At 34.8% G+C, this 13,596-nt stretch overlaps 1 protein-coding gene and 1 long non-coding RNA gene across 5 annotated transcripts in view; one reads left to right on the top strand and one right to left on the bottom strand.

Moving 5' to 3' along the window:
• The window catches only part of LOC123533005 (inositol hexakisphosphate kinase 3-like), a 374,160-nt gene that overhangs the window by 280,265 nt on the left and 80,299 nt on the right, over nucleotides 1–13,596 (top strand). The gene's annotated exons all lie outside the window — the stretch shown is intronic.
• On the bottom strand, nucleotides 5,903–12,877 carry LOC128546655 (uncharacterized). The gene is made up of 2 exons (XR_008366130.1): nucleotides 12,384–12,877; nucleotides 5,903–7,325 (listed from the first exon to the last, which is right to left on the bottom strand). It is a non-coding gene; the product is annotated as an uncharacterized LOC128546655 (long non-coding RNA).

Genomic DNA, 13,596 nt, shown 5'->3' on the forward strand with positions numbered 1-13,596 from the left:
AAATGAACATATAAACGTATTTCAAGCAGAAATAATTTTAAGTTATTCTCATCGTTACGTTTAACTAGTCATACATATGTGTACATCAATTCTTAATTCTTAAATTTTTGGGTTATACGTTTAACTACTTATTCTGATATTTATATGTGTACATATAATGAAAGCATGCCTTAACAACTCCAATTCATGAACTTATTTCGGGTTATAATGCATCATTTTCTCCTATGACATAAAATAATCAGTTATGAAACACTACATAACTTCACAAAGTTAAAGTGTACGTTTTGTTTTGTTTTTATCATTGTAATAAACATATAGAAGTATTTTAAGCACATATGTTCAAGACAGCCTCATCCCCAATTGGTATAACTAGTCATTTTGGTTTTATATTAGTACATATCAAAAAACGGTGCCTTATCAAATCCAATTCTTAAATTTAGTTGCCGTTTTAAACACCATTTTCCTTCTGAAATATAAAATAGAAAAACGTGGAGACTTCACAGGTCGCTCAACACGACAAAAACGAAAATGTTGCAGGCTCGGTTTGATTGAGCCTGTTCATGAACGGTAGTGGAAATGCATGCTACCGTCCACACCCTCTAGTCACGGATTGAGCAGAACACATGCAAAAAGTACAAAAAGCAAATAAGAGACATCGATATATTTCACAGATGTATTCAAACGGCGGTGAACATGGAACCTTCAAGGATACAAGTGTTTAGGCGTGTAATTCCATGAAGAGCGGCGTTATGTCCCCAGATAAAATAATGGGTTTGCCCCAAACGAGAAAACAATTGGCAGAACTAAACAAACTGGAATTTAGGAAGGGGATCGGAGGTTATGGAGCCTGCGTATCACGGGAACTGTCAAAAGAAAAAATTAAAAAGCAGGCAACATATCCAAGGGGTGATTATACAATACCCAAGGCTATGAAAGCGGGAGTATTGGAACCACCCAAGCCGAAATGGTCATGTTGAGAAACTAAACAGTACGAGAACAAAACCCAGTAGTATAAGAAACACTGTAAAATATAACAAAGTTAAAAGGAAGGTTTTAAGATTGCGCAAGAGTCAATGACTGCCTATTTCCATTTATTTATGCATGTACTTAGTCTTTTTCTGCATCATTTTAATGTACAGATAGAAGTATTTAGCATTGCATCAATGTTATGGAGAAAGCCGCATGCTCACTTAGTACTGTCATATTGTATGACTACTCATTCTGGTTTTTATATGTGTACAAAGAAAAGATGCCTTGTCAATTTTTCTTTACACAATTCTTATACTTATTTAGAGTTATAATGCATCAGTTTCTCCTGTTACATGTTAAAGTCCATTATGAAACACTTATGACATTATGACAAAAGTTATTTTTAATACTTTAAAATTATAATTTAGATTTTATAAAGAAGTACTTTCAAACATCACATGCATGGGTAGATCCAGGGGTCGGAGTCATACCCCTTTTGATGACTTGACTGCTCCTCGAAAAATAATGGGTTAAAAGTGTTACGAAACACTTAGCCCCTGTAATCATTCCCCTGCCCCCTGGTAATTTTGATCTCCTTTATTAAATCATTTATGACACTTATTATGACATGCGCGTTTAGGAACAGAATTGCAGAATTCATTTTGTGTTTTATATGTATCTGCAAGTATAAAAGAGATAGCTTATCGACTCCGATTGATGAATTTATTTTGGATATAATGCACCATCTTTTCCCTTACTTTCTAGGTAGGAAAGAAGTGACCGGCCAGTTTCTTCCCCCATACTAGCTAGGGGGAAATAGCTGACTGGTCAATTTCTTCCCCTATCTGATAGGTCAAGAATATGCAAGGGGGAAGTGGTTGAAAGAACTAGTTGGTCATATTCTTCCCTCACCTGATAGGAAATACTGGCTAGGGGGAAAAGAACTGATTGGTCAGTTTCTTCCCCTACCTGCTATGTCAAGTACTGGCTAGGAGGAAAACAATGACGGATCAGTTGCTTCCTCCACATAACAGAACAAATACGGGCTGAAAGAAGGGGGATGAACTGTCGACCATTTCTTCTCCCCACCTGGCATGGCAAGTACTGGCCGGAGGGAAAAAATCTACAGGTCAATTTCTTCCCCAACCTGGCAGGTCAAGTTAATGCTAGGAGAGAAAGAACTGACCGGTCAATTTCTTCTCTCCGACAGGTTAAGTACTGGCTAACGGGGAATGAACTGAGTAGTCAATTGCTTCCCCACCTGATAGGTCAAGTATATGCAATGGGGGAAAGAACTGACCTGTCAACTTCTCCCACCTGACAGGTCAAATATATCCTAAGAGGGAAAAAACTGACCGGTCTTTTTTTCTTCCCACCCCGACAGGTCAAGTACTGGCTAGGGGGAAAGATTAGACTGGTCGATTTAATGCCCTACCTGAAAGGGTCAAGTACTGGCTAGGGGGAAAAGAACTGACCGGACAATTACTTCTCCCCACCTGACATGTCAAGTACGGGATTAGGATTGTGTGTGTGTGTGTGGGGGGGGGGGGGGGGGGGGGGGGGACTGACCAGCCAATTCTCCCTTAACCTGACAGGTCATGTAATGGCTAGTTGGGAAAGAACAGACTGGTTAATTTCTTCCCCGACCTGATAGGTCAAGTACTTCTAGGGGAAAAGAACTGACTGGTCAATTTCTTCCCCAACCTAAAAATCAAATACTGTAGAATCTGGTAAATAAGCGCATATTCGAATATAAGCGCATATCAAAAGTAAGCGCATACGGCCTTACTGTTATTCCGTATAGGATAATAAGCGCATGTCAGGCCCTTACCATAATTTTGTCTCGAAAGTAGGCGCATATCCGATTACTGGTAAACAAATAACAGATGCAGCACAAAGACGTAATTAACGGTATTATACCGTGATAATTGTTTATCATAAATACAGACGACAAGTGTACTGGCTAGGGGACGGGGGAATGGGGGAAAAAATGAACGGTCAATTTCTTTTCCCAGCTTATAGGTCAAGTATATGCTAGGAGGGAAAGAACTGACCGGTCAATTTCATTTTCCCACTAGACAGGTCAAGTACAGGCTAGAGGGGAAGAACTGACTGGTCAATTTCTTCCCCTACCTGATAGGATAAGCATACGAGAGGGGGTTAAGAAATGACCGGTCTATTTTTTCTCCCAGCCCGACAAGTCAAGTACTGGTTAGAGAGAAAAAACTGATCTGCCATTTTTTTCATCTACCTAAATTGTTATTGAAAAACTGGCAAATCAGAAATTAATGGCGGGAGGATGGGGAAGATGGACAGCTTTCACTTAAAAGGGTGTAATAGGGTAGGATGTTGTAATAGGCGGGGAAGATCGGCGTTTTCCGTCGAATTTTAAACGACCTCACGTAGTACGAAATCGCTTCTATTGTAAGATACGTTTTTTTGCATTACAGGACAATAGTATGTAAATTCAAAGCACGATGACACAAATTCTTGGAGTGTTTTCATAAATTCTGTGAGGAAAGATTTTAAAAAATGTGAATTTCTTCCCCGCACTTGATAAATTTTGAATGGTAATGGCAATCAATTTAAAAAAAAAATGATAACAGAAGTTAACATACTTAACATGTTTTTGTTATTAACAAAAACATGTTTAGTATAATGTTAAGTGTTCTTTTATATTCATTATTATATTTTTTCTGGTATATGATAGGAAAAAACGGGTTTTCTATTGAATGTTTTCCGTCTGTTCACAGATATTTCTATATTGCAGGTTATTATTGTCAACAAGTGATCTTTCTCCATCGCAGACTATCCCACAAGTAACTTGCACAAATCAAACTAATTCAAACTAAAAGAATTTGTCGAGGCGTAACAGTAAGAATTTGTTGACCTTACTGATCAATATTGTTGTGGATGGCTTATAGATGGAACTCTTGTGTTGCCTGTATGACTATGTCCTCATAAAATGTCCCGAGTGGTTCAATCATTTAAAAATACAGTCAATATTTATAGGTTATAAGCTTTGTATCGAGAAATATACACGAGTTCTGCAGCGACTTCAGGAGCGCAATATTCTTCCTCTGAAGAACGAATGCATATTTCCAGAACCTTTTTATTATATACGTATCTACACGTATAAAAATGTAATGTTAATATAATGAATTTGTTCAAAAGCCCATGGAGAGTTAAATTACGTCAAGTACCCGATATACAGCAGCATTCCTCCAGATTTTGCTAAAAAAATCTTTCTTTCAAATTGAAGTTTGGTCTTATTATGAGAGTTAAATTACGTCAAGTACCCGATATACAGCAGCATTTCTCCAGATTTTGCTAAAAAAATCTTTCTTTCAAATTGAAGTTTGGTCTTATTATGAACATTAGAATATGAATTTTTGTTTCTAAAATATTTTAAAAGTTCAAATTCAAGACGAGAAGATGACCGTGCCGGGAATCGAAACCCGGACCGCCGCGGCAATAAAGACATTTTTCCGTCATCGTAGCCAATAGCGCTATAGCTGAAGTAGTGAATAATGACCTCAAAGTATAGATATTTGTAATCGAGGCAGTTTACATCGAGTAGAAGCGTGATAAACACTTTTCGATTTTCATCGTAAAAAAGTAGTAAAAAGTTTTAAAGCCTACTTAAGAAATATAGCATTTATTTTAAGATATCTAAAAAAATGTTGTTGAACGATCTGGAGGCAGGCTGCTTTAAATTCAGGCGCCAGTGTATGGAAACTATTGACGTTTCCTGTACCAATGTAACTTTACAGAAAGTAGAAACGAGTAAGATATAAATATGATTACAGAATGCTTCGAGCGTAGAATTGACTTCTTGTGCAACAGTAGTAAAGTAGTCGGGTCATATAATATTTCTACTTAAAAAAAAACAACATGATACACCATACAAAGGTCTATTTTATTTTTGGAAATAACTTACCATATTTACGACCAGCACAGACCTGAAAATGAATAATATTTACAATATATCCCAATGTCAATTACTAGAATGAAAATACGGTTAAATAGAGAAAAGTGCCTACCTTTCTCTGCTTAGGCCATCAATGCTTCAAATATTCCATGAATCGTCAAATAGTTTGCGATTTTGCAATTTTGCATACCTGCCAGTATATCAACTTTCTGAACACGAAAAAAACGTTAAAAATGTTAAACAACTTTTAAAGACTGCTTGTGATCTATTTTTTCACATCTTATTGATTTATAATACAAAACAAGTATCAAATCAACTAAAGACTGTGCGGTAGCTAAGTTCAATTGGAACATACTTTGGTTATTGTCTTTAAAATAAAGGCTTTTGAAACTTGTTTAGACTTTTATCAGTAGATTTTACCATGCTATCTTGATGACAATTAGAATTGCTTTTTTACAGTTATAGAAGTTTAAAAAAAGGATTTGTTCTGTGCAGTTATAAATATCATTCAGCGTATTTAGCTGCGACAATGAAACCATTGATTTTTTATAGAATCCAGCTGTTTATTTGTTTTAGGTCCTCCTGCTTAGACCAAATAGGGAGAACGCAGATCTAGGTATCGCGGAGTCGTGAGTTTAGATTGTGCGAGGCGTGTGCTCTCCGTGACGATCTGATAAAATGCACTGTACCTGAAATCATTGTCCTGCACCTCTGGTTTATGTGGGGAAGTTGGCAAGTACTTGCGGAGATTAGGTTTGTAAATCAATGAACACCGGTTAGGTTAACTGTCTGTCATTACATAACTGAAACACTGTTTCTATGGCGCTAAGCTCAAAACAAACCAACGAACAAACTTATGTTTAACTGAAAACTGACAATTTATTTATTTTATACCATCGGAAATTTTCGAACTTTTATGAATGACACATTGAAAAGAAATCAAGGCAAAATCGGTCGTACAATAAATTAAAGAATACGATCTTATCTTTTTTAATAACTGAATTTCCTTCATTTTTTTTTTTTTTTTTTTTTTTTTTTTTTTTTTTTTTTTTTTTTTTTAAAGAAAAAGGTTCAATGAAATTCTACATTGTAAAACTATGTTTCAAACGTGCCGACTCGCGACTCTGTGGGTATATACAGACATTAACAAATAAGAAAATGGCGCGAAAAAAAATGGTAGAAAATAACATATTCAAATAGATCGCTGTTTTGGCTCTGTAGAAATACATTCCTTTCTTTTGATGTATTGTTTTGGTTGAAATTATTTAACAGATCTATCCCTGAAATGTTGGTAGCGTTTTCTTCGTAAAAAATCTTAACTTGTCATGGAAAATAAGTCATTCTTTCGATTTGTATACTGTACTGACAACATTCCTCAAGATAAGGTAACTAAGTCACAGTCTTTTCAAATGGTCCACGGTGTGTGCTTTACTCAGTGTGCGCTGCAGCCACTGGAAGTTCCTCTGTTTCATATAAATAAAAGAAGAGCCTACAGCTATTTAGTGTGTCAATACCTCAGTAAACTGTCCCTGTGGTTACCTTCGCGTTGGTATCAGCTCAAAGTGATATGCAGTGTATTCGTCTTCCAATATGAATTGTCGTCTGCAGTAGTGGCTTCGCACATGAATTGTAAACGAATTTTAATTTAAACAAGCTTAGCTTTTTAGAAAACGTTAGTATGCGGCCGTTGTCGATTCAACGTGATGAACACTTATTTTAACATCACTTTACTATTACACAAAATTATATCCGTTAACCATGACAGCTCAGTCGTAGGGCCTTCGACTTCAGATCGAGAGCATCGGAGTTTGAGTCGCATCGGAAGGAGAGACAGAGAAATAGAGGTCACAGTTAGACAGAGTAGCTGGTCCAGCGAATTTATTCCTGAAAGATAAGATCTTCAGAAGACGGCAAAAAATGCAGCTGATCCAACGCAGAGGCTTTATTTCTTAGCGGAAACTTCTTAATCAAGTCTATTTTTTTCCACATTCGAGATCATCAGACTTTATCGTAGATTTTCATATAAAACTCTACCTTAATATCGTCCCACCAAGGCGGACCAAAAACAGTAAAATAGGCTACCACACCATAATTTCAAAGAGTTTCCTGACAGTGGTTTTGCAGCTGCTTCCGATAAAATATACATACAAATATCATTTTTCCTGTCGTGCAAAAGTAGACTTCCTTTCTCACACTGCTATATGTCAGCTTCTTTGAGTATAGTGTTACCTTGAATAGCATCATTTGAATGTAGACGTAGATATTGTATCATCGTTTCTCCAAAGAGACACAACTGTTTACTCGCCATTCCTAAAGACTTCCACTTCGATTTATCAACCAGTTTTATGAAATAATAGTCTCAAATACCAGTTCAATTCAACATTTTGATGTCTATCCGCATGACCGGTTTTTGCGTTTAGATGACCTGTAAAAAGAACAATAATGTTGTAAACATTTATGACATACGCCCAGTAAATGAGTAACAGAAAAATAAACTAAAATACAGACTTACACTATAAAGTAGAATCAGGTATAGAACGAATTACTGCACTCTCCTTTTACAGAATAAGAGCACCGCCTTGCGGATGCAGATGCTCATCTGAATTTTTTGTTTCTGTGTAAAAAGAAAATAAACCTAGCCATGATTCTCTAAGTCCTATAAACCTAGCCGTGATTCTCTAGACCGAAGGAGGTCAATATTCTTGCAAAAAGCAATGCAGAGTTACGGTACTTGCTGTGCAGTGTCAACTTTAATGGCGAATAACTGCTCCAGGTTTTAAATCGATAGATTTGACCGTAAAGGAGAAAAGTTGACCGCGAACAGCATGGATCCTGGTCAGACTGCGCGGATGCTGGTCACAAACGCGGCACTATGTTGGTTTTCTCATGGCGAAGCTCATTTAATTAAATTAAAATATTCCTGAATCAAACAGGTCTATGTTCAAAAGGTAATCATATTTCACACATTGATAAAATTTGTCGTAATTTTGTCGTAAATATTTGTACTGAATTACACAAGATGACACGTGTTATCAATGTTTATCTCTAATCAGCGTGATTTTATATTGTTGATTGCATTATGTATGGCGGTGACACGTGAAATGTAATTATTTATGTCATATATAACCCTTTGCGCCTTTAATTAAATAATTACGGGTGCATTTCGGTTACTAGTTTGAAATTACCCGTGCGCACGCCAAACTTCAATAACATATGAAATCGTTTCGTGTAAACGGATTTTCTTTTCCTTTCGTAAGTTAAATATTTGTGTCATTCATGGTTGAATTCTGTCAAATACCCTTCGGCTGGTCTGATTCTATGTTGGTCGAAAAACCCATTACCAACTTTTAGTAACATCTCGAAACCGATAAAGCGGGACAGATCTAAAAATCAATAAAACCAATAATCCGATATCATCGCTACCAGACGAAGTCGTTGATTTCCGTACTAACTGTTGTTGTTGTAGTAACACGGGGGAAGTCATTATCTGATGCATTTACAGGCGGGAGGTTTACTAAACGATATACTTGAATTTAAAGAAGTTTAGATAATTATTTAAGTGAAAATCGGAACAAGTCGAAAATTTATATAATACTTTATTAATACATGAAACATCATGCTAACGAATATCTATGTACAGAAAAGAAATATTTACGCACAAGAAACTGTCTGTAAATGAAATAAATATTCAAGAATATGAATGTTTTATCTAGAATATTTAGAAAGCGTATACTTCCTCTTTCTTTCACATATTATGGACATTAGAATATAAGCTTTTGTTTCTAAATATTTTCAAAATTCTGAAGCACTGACGTTTTTCGATTTTCATCGTAAAAGGTAGTAAAACAGCAAATTCTCATGTATTTCCATAACATCAATTTTGCCGGTAATTAGTTTTGAAGCCTAAGATAAGAAATATAGCTTTTTTCAAGATATCTAAAAAGTATCTTTGTTGCCGAACGATCTGGCGGCCGGTCGCTTTAAAGAAAAATAAGTATAGAAATAAGAGTTATACTTAACCCTTACCATGCTAGACACTATTGGTTCTTCCTTTGTAATCAGTGTTGATCATGATCAGCCTGCACATCCGTGTAGACTGATCATGATCTGTACTGTCTGCCATTCAGCCAGTATTTTTTTGGGTATGCACCCCTTTTCATAATTAATTGTACTGTCCAAATTGAAAGATAGACAAGTTCATTATTGTAGTTTAGCATGGCAAGGATTAAGTTTTTTTTTATATCGTGCCTAAATAGAAATATAATATTTGCGTGACTTGAATACTTGACAAATACTACTACCATAGTATACTTGAACTATAAATATATTGTTACAGGGGAAAAATAAAAAAAAAATCTTCATCAATATCTCAAATTTAGAATAGCAGACTTATCTAAGTAATAACTTAAGATTTTTCGTGAAATTTCGGCCTGGATCTTTACAACTCTATTAACGATGTGAATTCTAAATTTGTACTGATTCTTCCTACTGTCATACGATTCATGAAGTAAGGGTAAAAATCGTAAAAAAAATCCTGAAAGAAAGGGGAAAGACTATATAAAGACAGAAGAAAGTGAAAGATATATATTACAACGCAAAAACCATAAAACCATAAAAATACCTATCACTTATAGTAAGTGGGGTAACATATATTTTATGACCCGGCTTGAAACAACACTGACCGGATATTGTTTACCCCTAGGCAATATTGTAATACACAATAAAGTCAAAGGGTAATTTTAAGATATTTGTTACAATAAAATAAGTTTATGCTAAATGTGATTTTGTGCAATCTTGAGACTAAAACAAATAATCGATATCGCAATTTTTTAAAACGAATGATTAAAGGTCCAATACTAGGGAAAGTGAACATTTTAATTTCTTTTAAAAAGCACAGAAACTATTTCATTTTATTGGAAAATGAAAGTTGGTATGTAGAAATTCGAAATAAATCGCTGTTTATGTACAATTATTTTTCTATGAAGTATGAAGAAAGTTAAAAAGACCTGTGGGGTCATTCTGTCGATTTATTGAAATTTCAACATAATACACATACATTTAATTTGTGGTGTATTGAATTTTTGATTTCCAAATAGAACTTTTTCTATTTAAGTTTAAGTTTTTTTCCTTCTTTATTTATACAGGCAACTTTATCGATTTTCCGATAGACCGATGTTACTAAAAGTTGGTAATGCACTAAGTTGGTTTTCTCATGGCGCGACTCATACGTTGTATCGATAAATGTGCCATTCTATATACTATTAGTATTACTTAGCCGCTCTAAGTATGTTGGCCTTTTTTTAAACTGATGCCATTTTCTTATTATTTAATATTTTTCTATTCTGTTTTCTTGCATTATCTGACCGAAAGTCGGAATTTAATGGTCGCAGCGGTTTAAATACATTTTCTGATAAAACAAAATATCTATTTACGAATGCACTGTATGAAATTTTACAGGTAATTTATTGCAAATCGACTGTTTTTGTATGATTTTGTGTACTATTTACATTAATATCTCATTAAAATGCTCTAAGATTCGAGTTAAGTCTATTCTCTATCGATACTGAAAGTTTGAAGAGAAATTATTAATTAATGAATGCTCTTCACGCGTTTTCTGCGTACGTGACGCCTATTTTCATTGTAGGAGGCGAGATAAGAAAATATACACACAAAATATATTATTCAACCTTTGATCGAATGACTTGAAGGTCAGTGGTCAAAAATTATGTTTGAGGTCTGCACGTGTTTTATTGCACGGCATCAGAAAAAACAAACACTAGCACAAATTATTGATAGGAATTTTATAAAGAATCATGTAACATTATATGCTTACTGAATGGAAGTGGCTAGGCGCCCGGTAACTCGTACAGGACAGGCTGAGGTCCGGTAATTAATATGAATAGCGAGAGTGCTATATATTTTATCTTTAACATGCGATCGTACTTTTCCCGGGGTTAAAGAATTATAAATACATCTGTTTCCTGTGACTGAACCATTCAAATAATCGAGGAAAGTATGAAAACATTTTTTTTTTAATCATCTCCTGTAAACAAGTCTGCTCTTTGTAATACTTTGTTTTGTTTTATTCATTTTTATTTGTTTACGCTGCGCTGCGTAGTTATGACTGTTTCCAGTCAAACTAATCAATCGTAGGCCCAGCGAAATATGAATTTTGAGACCCGTTGCCAGATACAGGTCGGCGCCCGGATTGATTCCAAAGAATTAGATTCATATTATATAATTAAAAGGGGACCTTAATTCAAAGCCCCGGTGTTAATTTTGGAACATGTCTGGATTTTGGCTGTAGTATTTATGTTATTGTAATGTTTGAAATGTTATACCCCCCCCCCCCCCCCCGCCTAAATTATGTCTAAATTGCCAAAATAATAAATAAATTATGAGATTTATATTTAAATTTATTAAATTTAGTCATCCAGGGCAAAGAAGTATAAAATACTTATTTTTATAGCTCTTTGTCCAGGGTAAGAGCCGCGATTACCTTACTTACACTCTGATACGCCTAAGGAAAACTGCCACAGTCAATGAACTACATATAGGCCTACACCCTACTTCTTTATTTTATTAACAGAAAACTTTCAAAACTTTAAAACTTTAAAAACCAATAGAAAACATAACATTTATATACGTACGATTGTTGACAGTACACAGGTTATTTATAGATTACAAGCCACGCCTACTGCATAAATGTGTCATATCGATAAATTCGATAAATATGCTTATTCTATATTCTCATAAACTTTGAATGTACTATATAGTGGACGCAACTTGACCCCGATGGTTGACCTTTGTATTATAATACATAATGAGGCACAGCCTATTATTGAAAAGGAGTGTACGTTAAACACGAGCTGCACGAGAAAGCGGAAATATGAAATTGTGTAATTATGAATTAGTGATTGGAAAGTTTTAACTGATCAAATTGAGTATACATACTTTGATACTGCACTGCATACATATTTATTCCATATTAATATACATGGGTACCCTAATCACCCTTTATTTCCCCAATGAAATAATCGATATGAATAATCAGCTGAAGGTCAACCATCGCGGTCAAGTTGCGACTACTATACCGCTACCGTTTTACTCTATGTTTTTAAAATGCTGTCATTTTGTCATTTCTTAATGTTTTTCAGATCTGTTTTTTGCACTTTATAGCCTAAAGTCTATATTTAATGATTATAGCCGTATTAATTACTTTACATATTGTATAAAAAAGACATTTACGATCGCGCTGTATGAAATTTTGCGTTTGAATTTATCAAAATTCGACCGTTTCTCTGTGATTTTACTTATTTTAAAGTTATTATTTTACTAAAAATGATCTAGCAATCTAGCGATATGTGTTCTTTAACGATACTGAAAATTTCAAGATAATCTATGTATTAATAAATGTTTTACACGCGAATCCTGTGTACCCGTCGCCTAAATTACGCGTAAAAAATTCTTACTTAAAATTTACCTGTTTACCTGTTGTTTGTTTACCATTGTGTGTAGACGTCTGTATGTTTCCGGATCACCATCGCTACTGGATTTTCCTATGGTGGCGTCTTTCTAGTGCATGCTTTCTCGGTCCGGGCGTTGTTTATGCCACCATAGGTCCCTACTACATATAATATTAACTTCTGGCCTAACTTTAAATAAAATAGAATGTAATTTGATATTTACTTTATCATGATTTTATTCTCTTTGTAATACAAGAAAGGTCTCAGTATCTATAAGGATTACTAGACCTCTAGCCTGCCATGCACGGGTTGTCTGGAGGACAAGTAACCGGACATCTAGACTCAGGGTCTAGAGGTCGGGTTACCGGACCCCTGGCCACTACCTGATTGAATGGCATGTCGGCTAACAGTAAAAACTATTACCCGAGGTTCATAGAGCAGAGTGCAAATAGTTTTGACTACTAACATTCAGAAAGCGTTTACTTCACTGCAGTAGAAGTAGTTTTCACATTTTACTTCAGGTTTTTTCTTTATTTTCGTACAATATATTATTAAAATATACGCAAGTCAAATGCAAAAACAATCTAACAGTGGTTTATATGTATTTGGAAGAGTGTAATAATTATTTTATGTTAAGCAATCCTGAAACAGAAAAAAAAATTGACTAACTTAACGATCATAACCTCGCTTTTATGCGCGACAATATTCTAGAAACAGTCCGTCCGAAACTATGTTAAAGACAAAATTTTAGGTATGAAAGACAAGAAAAGTAAAAATGATGACGCACATAAATAATTATACTGTTTTTTTTTGTTTTTTTTTTTTTTTTTAAGAAAAGACATGTTAGTTTTGTTTCATTTGCAATCGCATGCGAGTGTTGAAATTTCACATAATTAAGTGAAACACAGTTTTCAGCAATTGTTTATTTTTATTTCTTTACAAATGGCATTCATTTTCAAAGGGGGACAACTTTTTCAGAATATTTTCAGTACGGGACAGTACGGCAGAACATGTAATGGTTAAGTAAAATATTGGTAACGATGTTATTCGTTTATAAAATATTTCTGTGTTTTGGTGATATACTCCTAAACCTTCACGGAAGCACATTATTGTACGAATAACTGCTATATAACCTCATCGTTTAGCCAAATGATTGCCTCCCTTGTACACATAATTATAGTAGTGACGTCACTATTTAGTGTGTACACAGGCAATAACCGCGCTAAAGAT

Source organism: Mercenaria mercenaria, chromosome 11 (assembly GCF_021730395.1).
Source record: "Mercenaria mercenaria strain notata chromosome 11, MADL_Memer_1, whole genome shotgun sequence".
Taxonomy (NCBI): Eukaryota; Metazoa; Mollusca; class Bivalvia; order Venerida; family Veneridae; genus Mercenaria; species Mercenaria mercenaria.